This window comes from Coenobita brevimanus, chromosome 63, assembly GCF_032717465.1.
Source record: "Coenobita brevimanus isolate Jiangsu-jjx chromosome 63, ASM3271746v2, whole genome shotgun sequence".
Lineage (NCBI taxonomy): Eukaryota > Metazoa > Arthropoda > Malacostraca > Decapoda > Coenobitidae > Coenobita > Coenobita brevimanus.
Window position 1 is genome coordinate 23980100 of NC_137016.1, and position 26266 is coordinate 24006365.

Here is a 26266-nt window from a genome sequence, read left to right on the forward strand (position 1 = left end):
CAAATTTCTTTCAGTCTTCTGTCTTTGTGCTAAGTACTGTTTGGAGTACAGCCGTATGTGATGTTGGTATTGTCAGTCAGTTATACCATTGTTCTGTATCACTGTATAATGTAAGTATTAGTGTATAATGTAACACTGAAGTTGCCATTACTAAAGCTGGCAGCAAAATAGTATTAGCATATGGAAAGACATCAAAACTTACAGAATTTATGCATAAAAATATATATATATTGTGGACCAAATAATTATATTACAGTGGCATCTTTAGCATTACATATTACACACTGTTCAGTTAGACCTTTACACTGTGTTAATAAGTTTACCTCCTGCACCTTATGCAGGAGAGAGTGGCAGGGTACACAGAAGGGGAAATGGGATGTGTGTGTGTGTGTGTGTGTGTGTAATTCACCGGGTCGGTCAGGATCACCTGATGGTCGTGATGGTCAGCTTTTACTCTCCCGGAAGGGAGCCGAGAGCTCATATAGTCCAATGTAAGGGCAAGGCTGTGACCTTCACACACGGACACATCCATCCTCTTGCTCTAGGGGGACAGTAACCACCCACATCGTCAGTGAACCTTTCACAACCTGAGCGAGGCGCGAACTCCCGTCTACCAGATGGCAAGCGAGAACGTTAGTGTGTGTGTGTGTGTGTGTGTGTGTGTGTGTGTGTGTGAGAGAGAGAGAGAGCACATACCATTAGTAGGAGGAGATGGTTTTGTGTGTGTGTGTGTGTGTGTGTGTGTGTGTGTGTGTGTGTGTGTGAGAGAGACAGAGAGAAGGGGGGTTGAAGGGTACATATAATGAGAATGTGTGTGTGTGTGTGTGTGTGTGAGAGAGAGACAGAGAGAAGGGGGGTTGAAGGGTACATATAATGAGAATGTGTGTGTGTGTGTGTGTGTGTTAAGGGGGAGATGTATGATAAAGGGATATGAGAGAGAGAGAGAGAGAGAGAGAGAGAATTATGGGGGTCAGGTATGATAAGGGGAGAGAGAGTTACAAGGGGTGGGGTTCTTTACTCAATTTATGGCCCAGATAAAATACAAAATGCTTTCCGTGCACTCACCCACGCCATATGAAGATATAATACTGGATGGTTTAGTAGTAGTAGTAGTAGCAGTAGTAGTGGTAGTAGCAGTAGTAGTAGCAGTGGTAGTGGTAGTAGCAGTAGTAGTAGCAGTAGTAGTAGTAATAGTAGTTCATCTGAAATGTGAACCCAGTGGACTGCAGGCTGGAATTATTGTGCACTGCTGATTATTATATTCCCATCAATCACCAGTAATTTATCACTACATTGTCTCAGATGTCCTCCCCATACCCCATACCCCCGTCACCCTGTCTATCCTGCCCTCACACCCCCTCTCTCACTCTCCTACCCATACTGTCTTCCCTTTATCAATACCGAGATTGGAAAATAATGTTACACAATAATTGCAGCCTTTAGCCCACTGGGTTCACATTTCAGATGAACTTGTGGCTAGAACAACTACTACTACTACTACTACTCCTAAAACCATCCAGTATTGTCTTTATATGGAGTGGTCGAGTCCACAGAAAGTATCTTTGATTTTTTTTTGTCATGAATTGAGAAAAGAATCCCCCCCCCCCCGTGTGACTCTCTCTCTCTCTCCACTAACACATCTCCCCCTTCATTATTTACATGCTTTTTCACAGCAATGAACCTCATATACAATGTAACTTGAATCTCAAACGTAACGTGTTGAACACTGGAGTACAAAATAAAGTGGTGGCAATACTACCGACCCTGTTTCCTGTATCCTCTGTAGTAGTGTACAAGACAATACTTACCAGGCCCAGGGATGAACAGGGGGGAATGAGGCCTTGGTGTTCACCACTGGTAAAATTAGTTCACATTTTCTACCAGATGGCAGCACTGGTTAGTTCACATATTTTCTACCAGATGGCAGCACCAGTCTTCTCAGGAACAGCAAAACATAAGCCCCCTTCCCTGTGCAACCAACATTAGTTCAAAGGATGACCAATAGATGGCAACACTGGTAAAATTAGTTCACATAGTTGCCAACAGATGGCGCCACCGTCGAATCCGATAGGCGACGGTGGCGCCATCTACCAGGCTAAAAATCAGGGGAGGGCCATCAATAGGGCATCATAAGGCCCGGGTGTTGAGCAGTGGTACAAGCTTCCAATTTTTGCCACCAGGTGGCAGCACCAGTCTTCTCAGGAACAGCGAAACATAAGCCCCCTTCCCTGTGCAACCAAAAATAGTTCAAAGAATGACCAATAGATGGCAGCACTAACAATGGTGCTGCCATCTATTGGTCATCCTTTGAACTATCTTTGGTTGCACAGGGAAGGGGGCTTATGTTCTGCTGTTCCTGAGGAGACTGGTGCTGCCACCTGGTGGGGAAAATCGCAAGCTTGTACCACTGCTGAACACCTGGGCCTTATGATGCCCTATTGCTAAATCCCGCAGCTCACCAAATTTTTTTTTCGCTCTCCCATATTTTGGAATTGAAACACAGAAGACGACTTTATTTGCACAGGCGAAAATATTATTCAAAAAAGACTACATAAAAAAAAAAAAAATACACAAAACCGCTGGAAAAGCTGGAATAGAATACATATCACATCATCGGCTCTTCAGGCCGATGATGTGGACGAGGAGGAAGAGGAGGAGAAGGGGGAAGGAGGACGAGGAGATGGGGATGGGGGGAAGAAGAGAAGGGGGAGGGGAGACAAGGAGGAGGAGGAGATGGGGAGGGGGGACGATGAGAAGGGGAAGAGGGGGAGGAAGTTGGCACTGAGAGGTGGAGGAAGAGGAGGAGGAGGAAGGTTGGCACCGAGGGAGAAGAGGAGGAGGTTGGCACTGAGGGAGAGGAGGAGGAGGAGGTTGGCACTGAGGGAGAGGAGGAGGAGGAGGTTGGCACTGAGGGAGAGGAGGAGGAGGAGGAGGAGGTTGGCACTGAGGGAGAGGAGGAGGAGGAGGTTGGCACTGAGGGAGAGAAGGAGGAGGTTGGCGCTGAGGGAGAGGAGGAGGAGGAGGTTGGCATTGAGGGAGAGGAGGAGGAGGAGGTTGGCAGTGAGGGAGAAGAGGAGGAGGAGGAGGTTGGCAGTGAGGGAGAAGAGGAGGAGGAGGAGGTTGGCACTGAGGGAGAAGAGGAGGAGGAGGCTGGCACTGAGGGAGAAGAGGAGGAAGGTTGGCACTGAGGGAGAAGAGGAGGAAGGTTGGCACTGAGGGAGAAGAGGAGGAAGGTTGGCACTGAGGGAGAAGAGGAGGAAGCTTGGCACTGAGGGAGAAGAGGAGGAGGAGGCTGGCACTGAGGGAGAACAGGAGGAAGAGGTTGGCACTGAGGGAGAGGAGGAGGAGGAAGTTGGCACTTAGGGAGAAGAGGAGAAGGTTGGCACTGAGGGAGAAGAGGAGGAGAAGGAGGCTGGCACTGAGGGAGAAGAGGAGGTTGGCACTGAGGGAGAGGAGGAGGAGGAGGTTGACACTGAGGGAGAGGAGGAGGAGGTTGGCACTGAGGGAGAGGAGGAGGAGGCTGGCACTGAGGGAGAGGAGAAATAGGTTGACGCTGAGGGAGAGGAGGAGGAGGCTGACACTGAGGGAGAGGAGGAGGAGGAAGGTAGCACTGAGGGAGAGGAGGAGGAGGAGGAGGAAGCTAGCACTGAGGGAGAGGAGGAGGAGGGGGAGGTTGGCACTGAGGGAGAGGAGGAGGAGGAAGTTGGCACTGAGGGAGAGGAGGAGGAGGAGGAGGTTGGCACTGAGGGAGAGGAGGAGGAGGAAGTTGGCACTGAGGGAGAGGAGGAGGAGGTTGGCACTGAGGGAGAGGAGGAGGAGGAGGAGGTTGGCACTCAGGGAGAGGAGGAGGAGGAAGCTAGCACTGAGGGAGAGGAGGAGGAGGAGGAGGTTGGCACTGAGAGTGGGTAGGATTAGGATTTGGAGGTTGGCACTGAGGAGGAAGGAGGCAACTCACCTAGAGGTGTGTTGTGTTCCAGGGCGGCTTAGTCTGCTGGTGTGGGCGTGGGTGTGGCAGTGCGGGTGCTGAAATGAGGCAATAGTAAATTATATACCTATTAATTACACACACACACACACACACACACACACACACACACACCTTAACACCCTATTGCATGCTGTTTATGCCTCATCATGTGTTTCGTTACCTGACTCGTCCTACCAGCACACTAGTTAAGGAGTCTTTGATTAGTACAAGGGTTGATGTAGACTGTATGCCACTCCTTCAGCACCAAATGTCTGGCCTAAACTAAATAAGTAAGGGAAATAGCAATAACAAAATATCTGTGCACACCCTTACGTGAGAGAGACGACTGAGAAGTGAAGGAGCGTAGAGGTCTTGATGTGGAGGTGGTACGCACAGGAAAAGATAGATTTTGAGATGGTTTGGCCAAGTGGAGAGGACGGAGAAAAAGACACTGACTAGGAGTGTGTAAGTAAGGTGACACGGGAGGGACAGGGAAGGGCAGACCCAGGATGAGACGGAGGGATGGCATACAGACGAGAAGGGGATATGTGAGCTGGAGAGAGGCCAGTCAGATGGCAGAGGATAATGCGTTTGTGGCCAACCTTGATGGCAATCCAGCGTGTAGCGATACAGATAGATAATTAGACATAGATAGATGTAGACACAGATAAAGACATGCCAGGAGACACAGGCCAAGTACTCGTAATATACAGTGTTAGGGGAGTCCAACCCAGGCTGCTGTAAGCTGATATCACTAAAGATAAATAATACAAGTACTACTATAAGGTAGCATTTACTTTACTCTTGCTAACCCAGGCTGCTGTAAGCTTATATCACTAAAGATAAATAATACAAGTACTACTATAACGTAGCATTTACTTTACTATCACTAAAGATAAATAATACAAGTACTACTATAACGTAGCATTTACTTTACTATCACTAAAGATAAATAATACAAGTACTACTATAACGTAGCATTTACTTTACTCTTGCTAACTTCAAATGTTTGTACTTGTTACTGGGGCAGGTCTTCCTTTAGGTCTTGTAACATTTTTCACAGCGACTTATTCCACTATTACATCTCAGCCTTTTTTTTTTTTAAGTAATTTATCTCTTTCGACATCAATGCTTGTATTAACATGACAAGATAATGAGGCAAAATGAACAGAGTAAATCGCCACCGAGGAAACTTTACGAATTAAATGTATTAGAACTAAACATGCTATTTATCATTTTTGTGTAGATATAGGCTGCGTCAGTAACATTAGAGATGCTACTGAGGTGTAATGTGCAGAATAAATGGCTAAGGAAAGCGTGTTACGAATCTCCAGGTCCACTAGGAATACAAGGGTGAGTCTGCGTTGCCATGGATACCACTGGTCTTACCCCTCACACGAGCCAGACATGGGGTCTACTACTGGGTTTCTATTACTATTACTATTAATATCAATTGCTCTCTATTATATTACTACTATAATTACTTTAGTAGTCATCTATTACTATTACTATGACTTGGTCATCTAAGAGTATTACTATTACTATTAACATATTATCTATTATAACGGTATTAATTAAATTGACAATGTTTTTTATTTTCATTATCGTTGGGAGGCTGTTGCACTGAAGGCACAAGTGTGTCTAGATCACCTGATGGCCTGTTGACCACTCTCCATTCTGCACGGTCTCCTGTGGTGTACCTGCAGCTTGGAGAGCAGCCAACAGGTAACCAAGGTGAGAAGGCTGTTATGACTGATTAGGGTAAACGGTATTGAAGAAGTGTCTGTAATGGGAAAGTAATATACAATTATCCATTACTATGCCTTCTATTACTATTACAATTACTATTACAGCCAGGAACTTGTGCTCTATTATTACTATTACTTTGAAAACCCTGTAATAGTCTATTACTATTACTATTACATATTACTCTTACCCCACGTCTGACACGAGCAAAGTCGCTGTCATCGTCACTCCGCGGTGACCAGCATAAAAATGGCGATATTTCACTAACTTCACCTGCCAGCTGTGTGTTTTTGGTACAGGCGGGTGTGTGTATATGGTTATTACAACACTGGATCACTTATGTATCGCCTGTGTACCTGAACAACATTATTTAGGCCAAAAATAATATTCTTTCAGTATTGTCAATATAAGGAGGAAACGTACCATCCCAGTTACACTCTTAAGACAAATAAAAACGGCTTTACTTCCTAGTTTGTAATAAAGTGATGGTTTGTATGGTGTTAATATTACAAGTAACTATATTTCCTATGGTATATCTCCTTTATTTTCTTATTATCCTGGTGGTAAAATCCAGACTTGGCCAACACGTAATTCAGTCTTATAAAAACCCTACACCTAGCCACTCCTACCTACACCCACTTACACCCACCCTCTTCCCTCGCACCTCTTCCTTAACAATATATTTCTCGTAATTCAGCTCATTAATCTCTTCCACGACATTAATATCATTTTGATACTAGGATCATTTGCATCAATATCATACAAACAAATACGTGCAGAATTAATCACTAGAGAAAATGTAAACAATAATACAGTCCACCGTCTGCGTTGCCATGGCGACCATTTGTTTCCGTGTCCACTGGAGCGACTTCCCAGCCACCCTCTGGCCTCGGTGGCCGACATAAAAATGACGATATTTCCACTGCTTTATCGCGTAGGACTGTTTCCTTGGTGCAGACGGGTGGCTGTACCGATATTACAATACCCACATAGCTTAGTTCTCGCCTGTATAGTCGAATAATTGTATTTAAAGCTAAAATGATGTGCATACCAATGTTACCAACAGTAAAAGTACCCTTGGCCTCTGATTTCGGTTCCAGATTAAAGGAATATTATAAAGACTGTTAGTTTCTCTTCCATATTTCGTCCTTGCTGTCTTAGCGGTCATAATTCAAAACCATTCTGTGAGATATTCGTGTCTCTCTGTTAACTGAATTTATGACATGCAACTTCCGGAGACATCCTGTGATCAGGCAACTGTGTGGGGTGATGCGAGGCTGCCATGGCTGTAGCACCGTAGTCGTAAATGATCTTAACCATTTCTTACGATAAATATTCCTTTACGGAAGTAAATCGGTATCAGAAATCGGTGTGTATGGAGGTATTTCCAGCTAAATATTCAGCCTGGTTTGGTGGTGAATTGTTTGGGGGATATACCAGTGAAAACAAAAGGCTCCTGTACACAAGTAAAGGTGAGAAATGTTATGAATATTACGTCATATTTTGTTAGAACTTAATGTGTCACGTCAGCTAATGTGGTGCTAATGCGCACTTGATGTCTGCCTTAACTTCACTACATAACTACACCCAAATTGGCAAGTTTCTCAGTCACATCAGTTGATAATAATAATACAAAATAGATCAACGGCGCTAAGGTAAAATTATTTTAATTCTGATGTCATTTTTAGGGTGTTGTTGGTGAGAGTGTCAAGTTGTAACACTAAGAAGAGAAACCCTTACAAGTAACTAATTGGATGATCTAAGTTTAATGGCTGTCTCTTGTATCATTATTAGGTCATTCTGGAGGCTGGTAGTCCGCCTGAAGATGGTACACACTGGCCTCTTGGCCTATACAAGCAATATCACAAAATTATCTCTTAAATGAAAGAAATCGCAAAGATATCACTCTTGTAATTTCTGTGTTGCGTTGGTCTCCCTGGCCCAACATGGATGCCAAAGACTACAGATTCTAGCTTCATAATTTCAACAGCAAGATCCAGAACAGGGGTTGTTTTTTAACGCTGCTTGAGGTGTTTGTCGCTGATAATATATGATAATTAACCGTACTGATGTGCTGTTGTGGCTGTGTTAGTGAAAATAAAGTCATAGGAGAGTGTAGTTCAAACACGCAGGTTATCTAACCTCGTTGAACTGAATCAATGAATCAGCTCGACCAAAGACATTTGTCAGTTCAACCAACACCTCGAGGTCTCAAAACACCACGCAGTTCCCAGATCTAGGTGTGCTAGCCATTTACCAAATTTGATTTTATTATAATATGAGTTGTTATACAATTAAGGGAAATGGCATAAAAATAGTCATTATTGAAAATATTAAACTTTCATGAACCCTAAGTTGACTAAAAACAAGAAGCCTCAGTAATTTTGCTATGAGTTAAGATTGACTCGGCAGGCTACTGGTCTTATTATACTTGAGAACAATGTGTAGCATATTATTTTGCTGTAAATAATCTCTATTCGCAACGACTGCAATAAATAAGTGGTGTAAGTATTGTACTATCCATACACCCACCCTCCTGCCCCACAGAAACCGCCGAGAAAGATAAAATAATGGAAATATCGTCATTTTTATGTTGGCCACAGAGGAGAGAGGACATGGAGGTCGCTATGGTTGGCGGGAAAACGAGTGGTTTCCATGGTAACGCAGACTCAACTGGCACATACTAAATATTTGCTGTTTTGGGAGTGTATGGGTAGGGGTAGGTGTAGATGGGAGTTGATGGGTGTATGTCAGTGTAGGTGGTGTTAGATGGGTGTGAGTGGGTGTAGGAGTGCTGGGATGGGCGGTGATGGATGTGGGTGTTTGTGGGTGTGGGTGAGTGGTTGTTGGTGGGCGTGGGTGGATGCAGACTAATGTGAATGGGTGTAGGTAGGTGTAAATGTGTGTAACTGCGTACAGTTGCATATGGACGCGTGTAGGGAGTGTAGATGGACGAAGGTAGGTGTAGGTTAGTGTGGGGGGTGTAGGTCGGTGTGGGAGGGCAGAGGTGGATGTTCAAAGTCAAATTCAAATGTTTATTTAGCCATAGAGATTACAATAGTTGACATAACACTTAGTCTACTAGCGGCTGAGCCTTTTGACAGTCCAGGAACTCTCTTTAAAGGCACTTTGTATTTCTTGCACTTTAGGTAAACATCAACTGTCTAGTAAGGCTAAAACTACGATTTGACTAAATCAGCTGCATGACTTTTAAGTAATAATGGTCATCCCCGAATGACAATAGTTTAAGATTTTAATAAAGGGTATATATAAGATAGCAGTACAACAAAACAGAGGTAATTTTATATTAATACCAGTAATACTAGTAACAATATTAATAACTACCACAATAACAATAACAATAATAATAATAATAATAATGAAAGTCAACTAATTTAAAGAATTAGTACTTTGATAGTAAGTAGGATTTATAAGCAGATTTGAAAAATACAGCCTGGCTTAGTTCCCGAATGGCCATTGGGATACCGTTCCAAACTTTGGGTCCCTGATAAGTGATATGTGACTGGGACTGGGTTGAAGCCATGAGCGGTATTTTTAGATTACAGTTATTTCGGAGATTATAACGATCACTCATATTAAAATCAAAGTAATTGTTAAATGACATGTTGTGCAGAGACTTGTAAACAAAGCAGTGCAGTAGGACTTTATATCAGGCAATTTTAGGATACCCAATTTCTTGATAGATGGATTAGTGTGGTCATATTTGCGTAAGTTTTCCATTATACGGACCGATTTCTTTTGGGCTATAAATAAGCGGTTTAGTTGTGTCTTATAAGCACCACTCCATACATTGTTACATTAAAACAATAAAGGAAAAATCAGCGAGTAATAAATGAGCTTAAAAGACCGTGTTGTTAGTTGATTACGAATTTGGTACATGATACCACACTGTTTGCTAATCTTTGTATGGAGATACTGGATATGTAAATGCCATGACAAACGTGCATCAATTATAACACCAAGGAATTTTATACTGTCCACTCTTTCAATTGACTGGGCACCTATGTAGATGTTGGGTTGATTTGCAGTGCTTTCTTTCCTTCTAAATATAATGTAATGAGATTTGCTTACGTTTAGCGTGAGTTTGTTGCTTGTTATCCATTTTTTAATATCTGTTAGGCTGCTATTTACAACATTTGATAGTTCATTGAGATTTTGGTGCTGGCATAAAAGGTACTATCATCAGCAAATAGTACTGGCTTCATATGTGAGGTAGCGTACACGATGTCATTTACGTACAAAATAAACAAGAGTGGGCCAGATCTAGAAATACACCCATAGTAAATTTATTTTCATCAAATGAAGTCAGCACGTCCTTGGTGAATGACAGCAAAGCACTCTCGGTAGAACCAGCAAAGCACTCTCGGTAGACAATTTTTCCCTAAATCCAAATTGTGAATCAGTGTTGTTGGTGCAAAATTGAATTAACCTACCATAAACCAATTTCTCTATTATCTTACTGATTGCTGGCAGGACTGAGATAGGGCGATTATTGCTTAACAGCTTACGATCACCAGCTTTAAAAACTGGAATGACTTTGGCCAATTTCAACATGTCAGGAAACTTTCCAGTTTCAAAAGATAAATTAAAGAGGAAGACAAGTACAGGAACTAGATAGGCCATTATTTCCTTAATGATGGACATAGGGATATCGTCATATCCGGGACCAACATTCCGTAGATTTTTTATAGTCTGAGTAACTTCATGTTCAGTAGTAGGTGACAAAACGAATACACTGTCTTACCTATTGCGTAAATATGAATAGAAATTAACCTCAGACTCTCCAACAGACTCAGCAAGTTTCTTACCAACACTGCCAAAGTAATTATTAAAATAGTCAGCTACTTCCTTAGGATGTAGGTTGGTGTGGGTAGTTATAGGCTGTACGTGGGTATGGGTGAGGAATGGTGGGTATGGCTGAGTGTAGTTGGGAGTGGGTAAGTGTAGGCCTGTTATGAAGTGGGGTGTTTGGGGGAAGGAGAGGGAGCCCAGGAACGAGGTGTAAATGACAAGCTGACTAGGAGTGTGCTAAAGCGAGGTGGTTGTGGAAAAAATGAAAAGAAGAGTGAGAAGGAGATGGAGAGACAAGATGCGGGGGAACTGATGAGAGGGAGGTGGTGAGCCGTGGGAAGCAGGGTCGTTACTGAGTAGGGACAAAAGCTTCTGAAAGTCGTTTAGCTGAGGCCACTGCTGACAGCATGCAGCGTCAGACCAGTGGCGAGGCTCAAGTCATCACAGTTGGGGGGCCAAGGTGGGGCCATGTCCAAATCTGGGGGCCAAGGTGGGGCCATGTCCTAATCTGGTGTGGCCAAGGTGGGGCCATGTCCTAATCTGGGGGGACAAGGTGGAACCATGTCCTAATCTGGCGGGCCAAGGTGGGGCCATGTCCTAATCTTGGGTTGAGAGGGGGAGGGCAAGGTGAGGCCATGTCCTAATCTTGGGGGAGGCAAGGTGGGGCCATGTCCTAATCTTGGGTTGAGAGAGGGGTCAAGGTGAGGCCATGTCCTAATCTTGGGTTGAGAGGGGGGGGGTCAAGGTGAGGCCATGTCCTAATCTTGGGTTGAGAGGAGGGGGCAAGGTGAGGCCATGTCCTAATCTTGGGTTGAGAGGGGGGGGGCAAGGTGGGGCCAAGTCCTAATCTTGGGGGGGGGGGCAAGGTGGGGCCAAGTCCTAATCTGGGGGGGGCAAGGTGGGGCCAAGTCCTAATCTGGGGGGGGGGGTCAAGGTGAGGCCATGTCCTAATCTTGGGGGGGCAAGGTGGGGCCAAGTCCTAATCTTGGGGGGGGGGGGGCCATCAGCTACACCCAACCACATTGACATACAGTAATAGCCACCCACACCCACTTACTGTATATGCATCCCAACCCATCCAAGTGCAACCACAGTCACCCACAATTGCCCACACCCACTCAGTCTCACCAACACCAAATCATAGTTACGTACGCTTAACAGATACCACCTACACCCACCTAAACTCACCCACAATTACCTACACCCATTTACTGCATAACCACTCACACTAAACCTCACCAACCTACACCCACCCACTCTTACCTACACCATCCAACACCATCTTAAAAAAAAACCCTACACCTATCCACTCCCACCTACACCCACTTACACCCACCCTCTTCCCTCGCACGTCTTCTTTAGCAACATATGTCTCGTATTTTAACTAATTATTCTCTTCTATGAGATTAATATCATTTTGATACTGGAATTATTTGTACTGATATAATCTAAGCAGATGCTGGAGTGTGATGAGCAGAACAAATCGCTACAGAAATGTAAACAATAATACAGTCCAGCGTCTGCGTTGCCATGGCAACCATTTGTTTCCCTGTCCACTGGAGCGACTTCCCAGCCACCCTCTGGCCTCGGTGGCCGACACAAAAATGACGATATTTCCACTATTTTATCGCGTAGGACTGTTTCCTTGGTGCAGACGGGTGGCTATACCGATATTACAATACCCATATAGCTTAGTTCTCGCCTGTATAGTCGAATAATTGTATTTAAAGCTAAAATGATGTGCATACCAATGTTACCAACAGTAAAAGTACCCTTAGCCTCTGATTTAGGTTCCAGATTAAAGGAATATTATAAAGACTGCTAGTTTCTCTTCCATATTTCGTCCTTGATGTCTTAGCGGTCATAATTCAAAACCATTCTGTGAGATATTCATGTCTCTCTGTTAACTGAATTACTGACATGCAACTTACGGAGACACCCTGTGATCTGGCAACTGTGTGGGGTGATGCGAGGCTGCCATGGCTGTAGCACCGTAGTCGTAAATGATCTTAATCAATTCTTACGATAAATATTCCTTTATAGAGGTAAATCGGTATCACAAATCGGTGTGTATGGAGGTATTTCCAGCTAAATATTCAGCCTGGTATGGTTGTGAAGTGTTTGGGGGATATACCAGTGAAAACAAAAGGCTCCTGTACACAGGTAAAGGTGAGAAATGTTATGAATATTACGTCATATTTTGTTAGAACTTAATGTGTCACGTCAGCTAATGTGGTGCTAATGTGCACTTGATGTCTGCCTTAACTTCACTACATAACTACACCCAAATTGGCAAGTTTCTCAGTCACATCAGTTGATAATAATAATACAAAATAGATCAACGGCGCTAAGGTAAAATTATTTTAAATCTGACGTCATTTTTAGGGTGTTGTTGGTGAGAGTGTCAAGTTGTAACACTAAGAAGAGAAACCCTTGCAAGCAACTAATTGGCTGATCTAAGTTTAATGGCTGTCTCTTGTATCATTATTAGGTCATTCTGGAGGCTGGTAGTCCGCCTGAAGATGGTACACACTGGCCTCTTGGCCTATACAAGCAATATCACAAAATTATCTCTTAAATGAAAGAAATCGCAAAGATATCACTCTTGTAATTTCTGTGTTGCGTTGGTCTCCCTGGCCCAACATGGATGCCAAAGACTACAGATTCTAGCTTCATAATTTCAGCAGCAAGATCCAGAACAGGGGTTGTTTTTTAACGCTGCTTGAGGTGTTTGTCGCTGATAATATATGGTAATTAACCGTACTGATGTGCTGTTGTGGCTGTGTTAGTGAAAATAAAGTCATAGGAGAGTGTAGTTCAAACACGCAGGTTATCTAACCTCGTTGAACTGAATCAATGAATCAGCTCGACCAAAGACATTTGTCAGTTCAACCAACACCTCGAGGTCTCACAACACCACGCAGTTCCCAGATCTAGGTGTGCTAGCCATTTACCAAATTTGATTTTATTATAATATGAGTTGTTATACAATTAAGGGAAATGGCAAAGAAATTGTTGTTATTGAAAATATTAAACTTTCATGAACCCTAAGTTGACTAAGAACAAGAAGCCTCAGTAATTTTGCTATGAGTTAAGATTGAATCGGCAGGCTACTGGTCTTATTATACTTGAGAACACTGTGTAGCATATTATTTTGCTGTAAATAATCTTTATCCGCAACGACTGCAATAAATAAGTGGTGTAAGTATTGTACTATCCATACACCTACCTTCTTGCACCAAAGAAACAGCCGTAAAAGATAAAATAATGAAAATATCGTCATTTTTATGTTGGCCACCGAGGAGACAGGATGACGGGCATCGCTCTGTTGGCTGGAAAACGAGTGGTTTCCATGGCAACGCAGACTCAACTCTCACATTAAAAATATTTGCTGTTTTGGGAGTGTGTGGGTAGGGGTAGGTGTAGATGGGAGCTGATGGGTGTATGTCACTGTGGGTGGGGGTAGATGAGTGTGAGTGGGTGTAGGAGTGCTGAGATGGGCATTGATGGATGTGGGTGTTTATGGGTAAGTGTGAGTGGTTGTTCGTGGGCGTGGGTGGATGTAGACTGGTGTAAATTGGTGTAGGTAGGCGTAAATGTGTGTATCTGGGTACAGTTGCATATGGACGATTGTAGGGAATGTAGATGGATGAAGGTAGATGTAGGTTAGTATGGAGGGCGTAGGTCGTTGTGGGAGGGCATAGGTGGATGTAGTTTGGCGTGGGTAGTTATAACCTGTAGGTGGGTATGGGTGAGGAATGGTGGGTATGGCTGGGTGTAGTTGGAAGTAGGTGTGTAGGCGTGCTTACAGAGTGGGGAGTTTGGGGGAAGAAAGAGAGGGAGCCGAAGAACAAAGTGTATATGACAAACTGACTACGAGTGTGCTAAAGCGAGGTGGTTGTGGAAAAAATGAAAAGAAGAGTAAGAAGGAGATGGAGAAACAAGATGCAAGAGAACTGATGAGATGGAGGTGGTGAGCCGTGGGAAGCAGGGTCGTTACTGAGTAGGGACAAAAGCTTCTGAAAGTCGTTTAGCCGAGGCCACTGCTGACAGTATGCAGCGTCAGACCAGCGGCGTAGCAGGTCTTCATAGTTGGGAGGGCCAAGGTGGGGCCATGTCCTAATCTGGGGGGAAAGGTGGGGCCATGTCCTAATCTGGGAGGCAAGGTGGAGCCATGTCCTAATCTGGGAGGCAAGGTGGGGCCATGTCCTACTCTGGGGGGAAAGGTGGGGCCATGTCCTAATCTGGGAGGCAAGGTGGAGCCATGTCCTAATCTGGGAGGCAAGGTGGGGCCATGTCCTAATCTGGGGGGCAAGGTGAGGCCATGTCCTAATCTGGGAGGCAAGGTGGGGCCATGTCCTAATCTGGGAGGCAAGGTGGAGCCTTGTCCTAATCTGGGAGGCAAGGTGGGGCCATTTCCTAATCTGGGAGGCAAGGTGGGGCCATGTCCTAATCTGGGAGGCAAGGTGGGGCCATGTCCTAATCTGGGAGGCAAGGTGGGGCCATGTCCTAATCTGGGAGGCAAGGTGGGGCCATGTCCTAATCTGGGAGGCAAGGTGGGGCCATGTCCTAATCTGGGAGGCAAGGTGGGGCCATGTCCTAATCTGGGGGGCAAGGTAAGGCCATGTCCTAATCTGGGGGGCAAGGTGGAGCCATGTCCTAATCTGGGAGGCAAGGTGGGACCATGTCCTAATCTGGGAGGCAAGGTGGGGCCATGTCCTAATCTGGTGGGCAAGGTGAGGCCATGTCCTAATCTGGGGGGCAAGGTGGAGCCATGTCCTAATCTGGAAGGCAAGGTGGGACCATGTCCTAATCTGGGAGGCAAGGTGGGGCCATGTCCTAATCTGGGGAGCAAGGTGGGGCCATTTCCTAATCTTTGGGGGGCAAGGTGGGGGCAAGTCCTAATCTAGGGGGGGGGGGCAAGGCGGGGCCATCACCTACACCCAACCACACCGACATAATAGCCATCGACACCCACTTACTGTACAGTATATGCATCCCCACCCATCCAAATGCAACCTCAGTCACCCACAATTGCCCACACCCACTCAGTCCCACCAACACAGTATCATAGTTACGTACACTTATCATATACCACCTACACCCACCTAAACTCACCCACAATTACCTACACCCATGTACTGCATAACTAATCACATTAAACCTCACCAACTTACACCCACCCACTCTTACCTACACCATCCAACACCATCTTAAAAAACCCTACACCTAGAAGAAGACAGGAAGAAATCAGTAGGATAGAAGTTGTGGATGCAATGAAGAAAGTTAAACTGGGGAAAGCCCCAGGAATTGATGAAGTGTGTGGTGAAATGCTGAAGCATGAGGGAGAGATAGTAGCCGAATGGATGTGGAAGATGTGCAGATTGGCCTGGGAGGAAGGTAGAGTCCCGAAGGATTGGAAGTCAGGTATAATTATTCCCTTGTACAAAGGAAAAGGGGAAAAAGAAGTGTGTGGTAATCATAGGGGTATTTGTCTTCTTAGTATAATGGAAAAGTGTATGGTAGGATACTTATTGACAAAGTTAGAGAAAGAACAGAGGAATTAGTTGTAGAAGAACAGGAAGGCTTTAGGAAGGGAAGAGGTTGTGTAGATCAGATATTCATTCTTAGATCTTTAGTGGAAAAGTATCTAGAGAAGGGAAAGAAGTTGTATGCGGCTTTCATGGATTTGGAGAAAGCATATGACAGGGTGGATAGACAAGAATTGTGGAAAGTGTTAAGAATATATGGAGTAGATGGAAAGTTGTTGAATGCTGTGAAGAGTATGTATGATGGTGCTAAGGCTGCAGTGCGTGTGGATGGTGAACTAAGTGAATTTTTCTCTTTGAAAGTTGGGTTGAAACAGGGATGTGTCATGTCTCCATGGTTGTTCAATCTGTTCATGGATGGGGTAATAAAAGAGGTACAGGGTAGGGTAGTGGATGTTGGAGTGGCCCTGGTGAGAGAGGATAGTGTTTGGAAACTCCCTGTACTGTTGTTTGCAGATGATACTGTGTTGTTGAGTGAAGACGAAGGGGAGCTGCAAGGCTTGGTGGATGAGTTTGGGAGAGTGTGCAAGAACCGGAATCTAAAGGTGAATGTAAGGAAGAGTAAAGTGATGGTTTTTGAGAGAGGTGAAGTCAGTGAATGGACAGCGAGGTTGGATGGTGAGGAATTGGAAAATGTGAGTACGTTTAAGTACTTGGGTAGTGTGATGAGTAAGGATGGAGGTTTGGAGGGTGAAGTGCTTGAAAGGGTACAGTAGGGAAGAAAGGTTGCTGGTTCTTTGAAAGCAGTGATAAGAATCAGGGAAGTGACCATGGAAGTGAAAAAGTTACTACATGACAGTATTATGATACCAACTCTAAAGTATGGAAGTGAAGCTTGGATATTGTTGGAGGGACACAAGTCAAGAGTGAGAGCAGTGGAAATGAGTTATTTAAGACGAGCCTGTGGAGTCACATGAAGAGACAGGTTGACGAATGAGGATATAAAGGAGCGTTGTGGTGTGGATGTGGATGTGATAGGAAGTGTTATGAGGAACACACTGAGGTGGTTTGGCCATGTGGAGAGCATGGAGAGAGAAAGACTGACGAAGAGAGTGTATATGAGTGAGGTGGAGAGGGGAAGAGGGAGGGGGAGGCCGAGGATGAGATGGAGGGATGGGGTGTAGAGGTATATGAGAGAGGGGAGGTGTGAGTTGGGAGCAGGGCAGTGAAATGGCGGGGGACAGGACGACGTGGAGGTGATTTGTTTGTGGCCACCCCAAACGGGACTGAGGCGTCTGGCAATAGATAGACAGATAGACCTATCCACTCCCACCTACATCCACTTACTCCAACCCTCTTCCCTCGCACCTCTTCCTTAGCAATATATTTCTCGTATTTTAACTAATTATTCTCTTCTATGACATTAATATCATTTTGATACTGGAATTATTTGTACTGATATAATCTAAGCAGATGCTGGAGTGTGATGAGCAGAACAAATCGCTATAGAAATGTAAACAATAATACAGTCCACCATCTGCGTTGCCATGGCAACCATTTGTTTCCCTGTCCACTGGAGCGACTTCCCAGCCACCCTCTGGCCTCGGTGGCCGACATAAAAATGACGATATTTCCACTGCTTTATCGCGTAGGACTGTTTCCTTGGTGCAGACGGGTGGCTGTACCGATACTACAATACCCACATAGCTTAGTTCTCGCCTGTATAGTCGAATAATTGTATTTAAAGCTAAAACAATATGCATACCAATGTTACCAACAGTAAAAGTACCCTTGGCCTCTGATTTAGGTTCCAGATTAAAGGAATATTATAAAGACTGCTAGTTTCTCTTCCATATTTCGTCCTTGATGTCTTAGCGGTCATAATTCAAAACCATTCTGTGAGACATTCGTGTCTCTCTGTTAACTGAATTACTGACATGCAACTTACGGAGACACCCTGTGATCTGGCAACTGTGTGGGGTGATGCGAGGCTGCCATGGCTGTAGCACCGTAGTCGTAAATGATCTTAATCAATTCTTACGATAAATATTCCTTTATAGAGGTAAATCGGTATCACAAATCGGTGTGTATGGAGGTATTTCCAGCTAAATATTCAGCCTGGTATGGTTGTGAAGTGTTTGGGGGATATACCAGTGAAAACAAAAGGCTCCTGTACACAGGTCAAGGTGAGAAATGTTATGAATATTACGTCATATTTTGTTAGAACTTAATGTGTCACGTCAGCTAATGCGGTGCTAATGTGCACTTAATGTCTGCCTTAACTTCACTACATAACTACACCCAAATTGGCAAGTTTCTCAGTCACATCAGTTGATAATAATAATACAAAATAGATCAACGGCGCTAAGGTAAAATTATTTTAATTCTGACGTCATTTTTAGGGTGTTGTTGGTGAGAGTGTCAAGTTGTAACACTAAGAAGAGAAACCCTTGCACGTAATTAATTGGCTGATCTAAGTTTAATGGCTGTCTCTTGTATCATTATTAGGTCATTCTGGAGGCTGGTAGTCCGCCTGAAGATGGTACACACTTGCCTCTTGGCCTATACAAGCAATATCACAAAATTATCTCTTAAATGAAAGAAATCGCAAAGATATCACTCTTGTAATTTCTGTGTTGCGTTGGTCTCCGTGGCCCAACATGGATGCCAAAGACTGCAGATTCTAGCTTCATAATTTCAGCAGCAAGATCCAGAACAGGGGTTGTTTTTTAACGCTGCTTGAGGTGTTTGTCGCTGATAATATATGGTAATTAACCGTACTGATGTGCTGTTGTGGCTGTGTTAGTGAAAATAAAGTCATAGGAGAGTGTAGTTCAAACACGCAGGTTATCTAACCTCGTTGAACTGAATCAATGAATCAGCTCGACCAAAGACATTTGTCAGTTCAACCAACACCTCGAGGTCTCACAACACCACGCAGTTCCCAGATCTAGGTGTGCTAGCCATTTACCAAATTTGATTTTATTATAATATGAGTTGTTATACAATTAAGGGAAATGGCAAAAAAATAGTCGTTATTGAAAATATTAAACTTTCATGAACCCTAAGTTGACTAAGAACAAGAAGCCTCAGTAATTTTGCTATGAGTTAAGATTGAATCGGCAGGCTACTGGTCTTATTATACTTGAGAACACTGTGTAGCATATTATTTTGCTGTAAATAATCTTTATCCGCAACGACTGCAATAAATAAGTGGTGTAAGTATTGTACTATCCATACACCTACCTTCTTGCACCAAAGAAACAGCCGTAAAAGATAAAATAATGAAAATATCGTCATTTTTATGTTGGCCACCGAGGAGACAGGATGACGGGCATCGCTCTGTTGGCTGGAAAACGAGTGGTTTCCATGGCAACGCAGACTCAACTCTCACATTAAAAATATTTGCTGTTTTGGGAGTGTGTGGGTAGGGGTAGGTGTAGATGGGAGCTGATGGGTGTATGTCAGTGTGGGTGGGGGTAGATGAGTGTGAGTGGGTGTAGGAGTGCTGAGATGGGCATTGATGGATGTGGGTGTTTATGGGTAAGTGTGAGTGGTTGTTCGTGGGCGTGGGTGGATGTAGACTGGTGTAAATTGGTGTAGGTAGGCGTAAATGTGTGTATCTGGGTACAGTTGCATATGGACGATTGTAGGGAATGTAGATGGATGAAGGTAGATGTAGGTTAGTATGGAGGGCGTAGGTCGTTGTGGGAGGGCATAGGTGGATGTAGTTTGGCGTGGGTAGTTATAAGCTGTAGGTGGGTATGGGTGAGGAATGGTGGGTATGGCTGGGTGTAGTTGGAAGTAGGTGTGTAGGCGTGCTTACAGAGTGGGGAGTTTGGGGGAAGAAAGAGAGGGAGCCGAAGAACAAAGTGTATATGACAAACTGACTACGAGTGTGCTAAAGCGAGGTGGTTGTGGAAAAAATGAAAAGAAGAGTAAGAAGGAGATGGAGAAACAAGATGCAAGAGAACTGATGAGATGGAGGTGGTGAGCCGTGGGAAGCAGGGTCGTTACTGAGTAGGGACAAAAGCTTCTGAAAGTCGTTTAGCCGAGGCCACTGCTGACAGTATGCAGCGTCAGACCAGTGGCGTAGCAGGTCTTCATAGTTGGGAGGGCCAAGGTGGGGCCATGTCCTAATCTGGGAGGCAAGGTGGGGCCATGTCCTAATCTGGGAGGCAAGGTGGAGCCATGTCCTAATCTGGGAGGCAAGGTGGGGCCATGTCCTAATCTGGGAGGCAAGGTGGGGCCATGTCCTAATCTGGGAGGCAAGGTGGGGCCATGTCCTAATCTGGGAGGCAAGGTGGAGCCATGTCCTAATCTGGGAGGCAAGGTGGGGCCATGTCCTAATCTGGGGGGCAAGGTGAGGCCATCTCCTAATCTGGGAGGCAAGGTGGGGCCATGTCCTAATCTGGGAGGCAAGGTGGAGCCTTGTCCTAATCTGGGAGACAAGGTGGAGTCATGTCCTAATCTGGGGGGCAAGGTGAGGCCATCTCCTAATCTGGGAGGGAAGGTGGGGCCATGTCCTAATCTGGGAGGCAAGGTGGAGCCTTGTCCTAATCTGGGAGGCAAGGTGGGGCCATGTCCTAATCTGGGAGGCAAGGTGGGGCCATGTCCTAATCTGGGAGGCAAGGTGGAGCCATGTCCTAATCTGGGAGGCAAGGTGGGGTCATGTCCTATTCTGGGAGGCAAGGTGGGGCCATGTCCTAATCTGGGAGGCAAGATGGGCCCAGGTCCTAATCTGGGGGGCAAGGTGAGGCCATGTCCTAATCTGGGGGGCAAGGTGGAGCCATGTCCTAATCTGGGAGGCAAGGTGGGGCCATGTCCTAATCTGGGAGGCAAGGTGGGGCCATGTCCTAATCTGGGGGGCAAGGTGGGGCCATGTCCTAATCTGGGGGGCAAGGTGAGGCCATGTCCTAATCTGGGGGGCAAGGTGGAGACATGTCCTAATCTGGGAGGCAAGGTGGGACCATGTCCTAATCTGGGGGCAAGGTGAGGCCATGTCCTAATCTGGGCGGCAAGGTGGAGCCATGTCCTAATCTGGGAGGCAAGGTGGGACCATGTCCTAATCTGGGAGGCAAGGTGGAGCCTTGTCCTAATCTGGGAGGCAAGGTGGAGCCATGTCCTAATCTGGGTGGCAAGGTGGGGCCATGTCCTAATCTGGGAGGCAAGATGGGCCCATGTCCTAATCTGGGGGGCAAGGTGAGGCCATGTCCTAATCTGGGGGGCAAGGTGGAGCCATGTCCTAATCTGGGAGGCAAGGTGGGACCATGTCCTAATCTGGGAGGCAAGGTGGGGCCATGTCCTAATCTGGGGGGCAAGGTGGGGCCATGTCCTAATCTGGGGGCAAGGTGAGGCCATGTCCTAATCTGGGGGGCAAGGTGGAGCCATGTCCTAATCTGGGAGGCAAGGTGGGACCATGTCCTAATCTGGGGGGCAAGGTGGGGCCATTTCCTAATCTGAGGGGCAAGGTGGGGCCATTTCCCAATCTCTGGGGGGCAAGGTGGGGCCATGTCCTATTCTCTGGGGGGGAGGGAGGCAAGGTGGGGCCATCACCTACACCCAACCACACCGACATAATAGCCATCCACACCCACTTACTGTACAGTATATGCATCCCCACCCATCCAAGTGCAACCTCAGTCACCCACAATTGCCCACACCCACTCAGTCCCACCAACACAGTATCATAGTTACGTACACTTATCATATACCACCTACACCCACCTAAACTCACCCACAATTACCTACACCCATGTACTGCATAACTAATCACACTAAACCTCACCAACCTACACCCACCCACTCTTACCTACACCATCCAACACCATCTTAAAAAACCCTACACCTAGAAGAAGACAGGAAGAAATCAGTAGGATAGAAGTTGTGGATGCAATGAAGAAAGTTAAACTGGGGAAAGCTCCAGGAATTGATGAAGTGTGTGGTGAAATGCTGAAGCATGAGGGAGAGATAGTAGCCGAATGGATGTGGAAGATGTGCAGATTGGCCTGGGAGGAAGGTAGAGTCCCGAAGGATTGGAAGTCAGGTATAATTATTCTCTTGTACAAAGGAAAAGAGGAAAAAGAAGTGTGTGGTAATCATAGGGGCATTTGTCTTCTTAGTATAATGGAAAAGTGTATAGTAGGATACTTATTGACAAAGTTAGAGAAAGAACAGAGGAATTAGTTGGAGGACAGGAAGGCTTTAGGAAGGGAAGAGGTTGTGTAGATCAGATATTCATTCTTAGATCTTTAGTGGAAAAGTATCTAGAGAAGGGAAAGAAGTTGTATGCGGCTTTCATGGATTTGGAGAAAGCATATGACAGGGTGGATAGACAAGAATTGTGGAAAGTGTTAAGAATATATGGAGTAGATGGAAAGTTGTTGAATGCTGTGAAGAGTATGTATGAAGGTGCTAAGGCTGCAGTGCGTGTGGATGGTGAACTAAGTGAATTTTTCTCTTTGAAAGTTGGGTTGAAACAGGGATGTGTCATGTCTCCATGGTTGTTCAATCTGTTCATGGATGGGGTAATAAAAGAGGTACAGGGTAGGGTAGTGGATGTTGGAGTGGCCCTGGTGAGAGAGGACAGTGTTTGGAAACTCCCTGTACTGTTGTTTGCAGATGATACTGTGTTGTTGAGTGAAGACGAAGGGGAGCTGCAAGGCTTGGTGGATGAGTTTGGGAGAGTGTGCAAGAAACGGAATCTAAAGGTGAATGTAAGGAAGAGTAAAGTGATGGTCTTTGAGAGAGGTGAAGTCAGTGAATGGACAGCGAGGTTGGATGGTGAGGAATTGGAAAATGTGAGTACGTTTAAGTACTTGGGTAGTGTGATGAGTAAGGATGGAGGTTTGGAGGGTGAAGTGCTTGAAAGGGTACAGTAGGGAAGAAAGGTTGCTGGTTCTTTGAAAGCAGTGATAAGAATCAGGAAGTGAGCATGGAAGTGAAAAAGTTACTACATGACAGTATTATGATACCAACTCTAAAGTATGGAAGTGAAGCTTGGATATTGTTGGAGGGACACAAGTCAAGAGTGAGAGCAGTGGAAATGAGTTATTTAAGACGAGCCTGTGGAGTCACATGAAGAGACAGGTTGACGAATGAGGATATAAAGGAGCGTTGTGGTGTGGATGTGGATGTGATAGGAAGTGTTATGAGGAACACACTGAGGTGGTTTGGCCATGTGGAGAGCATGGAGAGTGAAAGACTGACGAAGAGAGTGTATATGAGTGAGGTGGAGAGGGGAAGAGGGAGGGGGAGGCCGAGGATGAGATGGAGGGATGGGGTGTAGAGATATATGAGAGAGGGGGGGGTGTGAGTTGGGAGCAGGGCATTGAAATGGCGGGGGACAGGACGACGTGGAGGCGATTTGTTTGTGGCCACCCCAAACGGGACTGAGGCGTCTGGCAATAGACAGACAGATAGACCTATCCACTCCCACCTACATCCACTTACTCCAACCCTCTTCCCTCGCACCTCTTCCTTAGCAATATATTTCTCGTATTTTAACTAATTATTCTCTTCTATGACATTAATATCATTTTGATACTGGAATTATTTGTACTGATATAATCTAAGCAGATGCTGGAGTGTGATGAGCAGAACAAATCGCTATAGAAATGTAAACAATAATACAGTCCAGCGTCTGCGTTGCCATGGCAACCATTTGTTTCCCTGTCCGCTGGAGCGACTTCCCAGCCACCCTCTGGCCTCGGTGGCCGACATAAAAATGACGATATTTCCACTGCTTTATCGCGTAGGACTGTTTCCTTGGTGCAGACGGGTGGCTGTACCGATATTACAATACCCACATAGCTTAGTTCTCGCCTGTATAGTCGAATAATTGTATTTAAAGCTAAAATGATGTGCATACCAATGTTACCAACAGTAAAAGTACCCTTGGCCTCTGATTTCGGTTCCAGATTAAAGGGATATTATAAAGACTGTTAGTTTCTCTTACATATTTCGTCCTTGCTGTCTTAGCGGTCATAATTCAAAACCATTCTGTGAGATACTCGTGTCTCTCTGTTAACTGAATTTATGACATGCAATTTCCGGAGACACCCTGTGATCTGGCAACTGTGTGGGGTGATGCGAGGATGCCATGGCTGTAGCACCGTAGTCGTAAATGATCTTAACCATTTCTTACGATAAATATTCCTTTACGGAAGTAAATCGGTATCACAAATCGGTGTGTATGGAGGTATTTCCAGCTAAATATTCAGCCTGGTATGGTTGTGAAGTGTTTGGGGGATATACCAGTGAAAACAAAAGGCTCCTGTACACAGGTAAAGGTGAGAAATGTTATGAATATTACGTCATATTTTGTTACAACTTAATGTGTCACGTCAGCTAATGTGGTGCTAATGTGCACTTGATGTTTGCCTTAACTTCACTACATAACTACACCCAAATTGGCAAGTTTCTCAGTCACATCAGTTGATAATAATAATACAAAATAGATCAACGGCGCTAAGGTAAAATTATTTTAATTCTGATGTCATTTTTAGGGTGTTGTTGGTGAGAGTGTCAAGTTGTAACACTAAGAAGAGAAACCCTTACAAGTAACTAATTGGCTGATCTAAGTTTAATGGCTGTCTCTTGTATCATTATTAGGTCATTCTGGAGGCTGGTAGTCCGCCTGAAGATGGTACACACTGGCCTCTTGGCCTATACAAGCAATATCACAAAATTATCTCTTAAATGAAAGAAATCGCAAAGATATCACTCTTGTAATTTCTGTGTTGCGTTGGTCTCCGTGGCCCAACATGGATGCCAAAGACTGCAGATTCTAGCTTCATAATTTCAGCAGCAAGATCCAGAACAGGGGTTGTTTTTTAACGCTGCTTGAGGTGTTTGTCGCTGATAATATATGGTAATTAACCGTACTGATGTGCTGTTGTGGCTGTGTTAGTGAAAATAAAGTCATAGGAGAGTGTAGTTCAAACACGCAGGTTATCTAACCTCGTTGAACTGAATCAATGAATCAGCTCGACCAAAGACATTTGTCAGTTCAACCAACACCTCGAGGTCTCACAACACCACGCAGTTCCCAGATCTAGGTGTGCTAGCCATTTACCAAATTTGATTTTATTATAATATGAGTTGTTATACAATTAAGGGAAATGGCATAAAAATAGTCATTATTGAAAATATTAAACTTTCATGAACCCTAAGTTGACTAAAAACAAGAAGCCTCAGTAATTTTGCTATGAGTTAAGATTGAATCGGCAGGCTACTGGTCTTATTATACTTGAGAACACTGTGTAGCATATTATTTTGCTGTAAATAATCTTTATCCGCAACGACTGCAATAAATAAGTGGTGTAAGTATTGTACTATCCATACACCTACCTTCCTGCACCAAAGAAACAGCCGTAAAAGATAAAATAATGAAAATATCGTCATTTTTATGTTGGCCACCGAGGAGACAGGATGACGGGCGTCGCTCTGTTGGCTGGAAAACGAGTGGTTTCCATGGCAACGCAGACTCAACTCTCACATTAAAAATATTTGCTGTTTTGGGAGTGTGTGGGTAGGGGTAGGTGTAGATGGGAGCTGATGGGTGTATGTCAGTGTGGGTGGGGGTAGATGAGTGTGAGTGGGTGTAGGAGTGCTGAGATGGGCATTGATGGATGTGGGTGTTTATGGGTAAGTGAGAGTGGTAGTTCGTGGGCGTGGGTGGATGTAGACTGGTGTAAATTGGTGTAGGTAGGCGTAAATGTCTGTATCTGGGTACAGTTGCATATGGACGAGTGTAGGGAGTGTAGATGGATGAAGGTAGATGTAGGTTAGTATGGAGGGCGTAGGTCGCTGTGGGAGGGCATAGGTGGATGTAGTTTGGCGTGGGTAGTTATAAGTTGTAGGTGGGTATGGGTGAGGAATGGTGGGTATGGCTGGGTGTAGTTGGAAGTAGGTGTGTAGGCGTGCTTACAGAGTGGGGAGTTTGGGGGAAGAAAGAGAGGGAGCCGAAGAACAAAGTGTATATGACAAACTGACTACGAGTGTGCTAACGCGAGGTGGTTGTGGAAAAAATGAAAAGAAGAGTAAGAAGGAGATGGAGAAACAAGATGCAAGAGAACTGATGAGATGGAGGTGGTGAGCCGTGGGAAGCAGGGTCGTTACTGAGTAGGGACAAAAGCTTCTGAAAGTCGTTTAGCCGAGGCCACTGCTGACAGTATGCAGCGTCAGACCAGTGGCGTAGCAGATCTTCATAGTTGGGAGGGCCAAGGTGGGGCCATGTCCTAATCTGGGG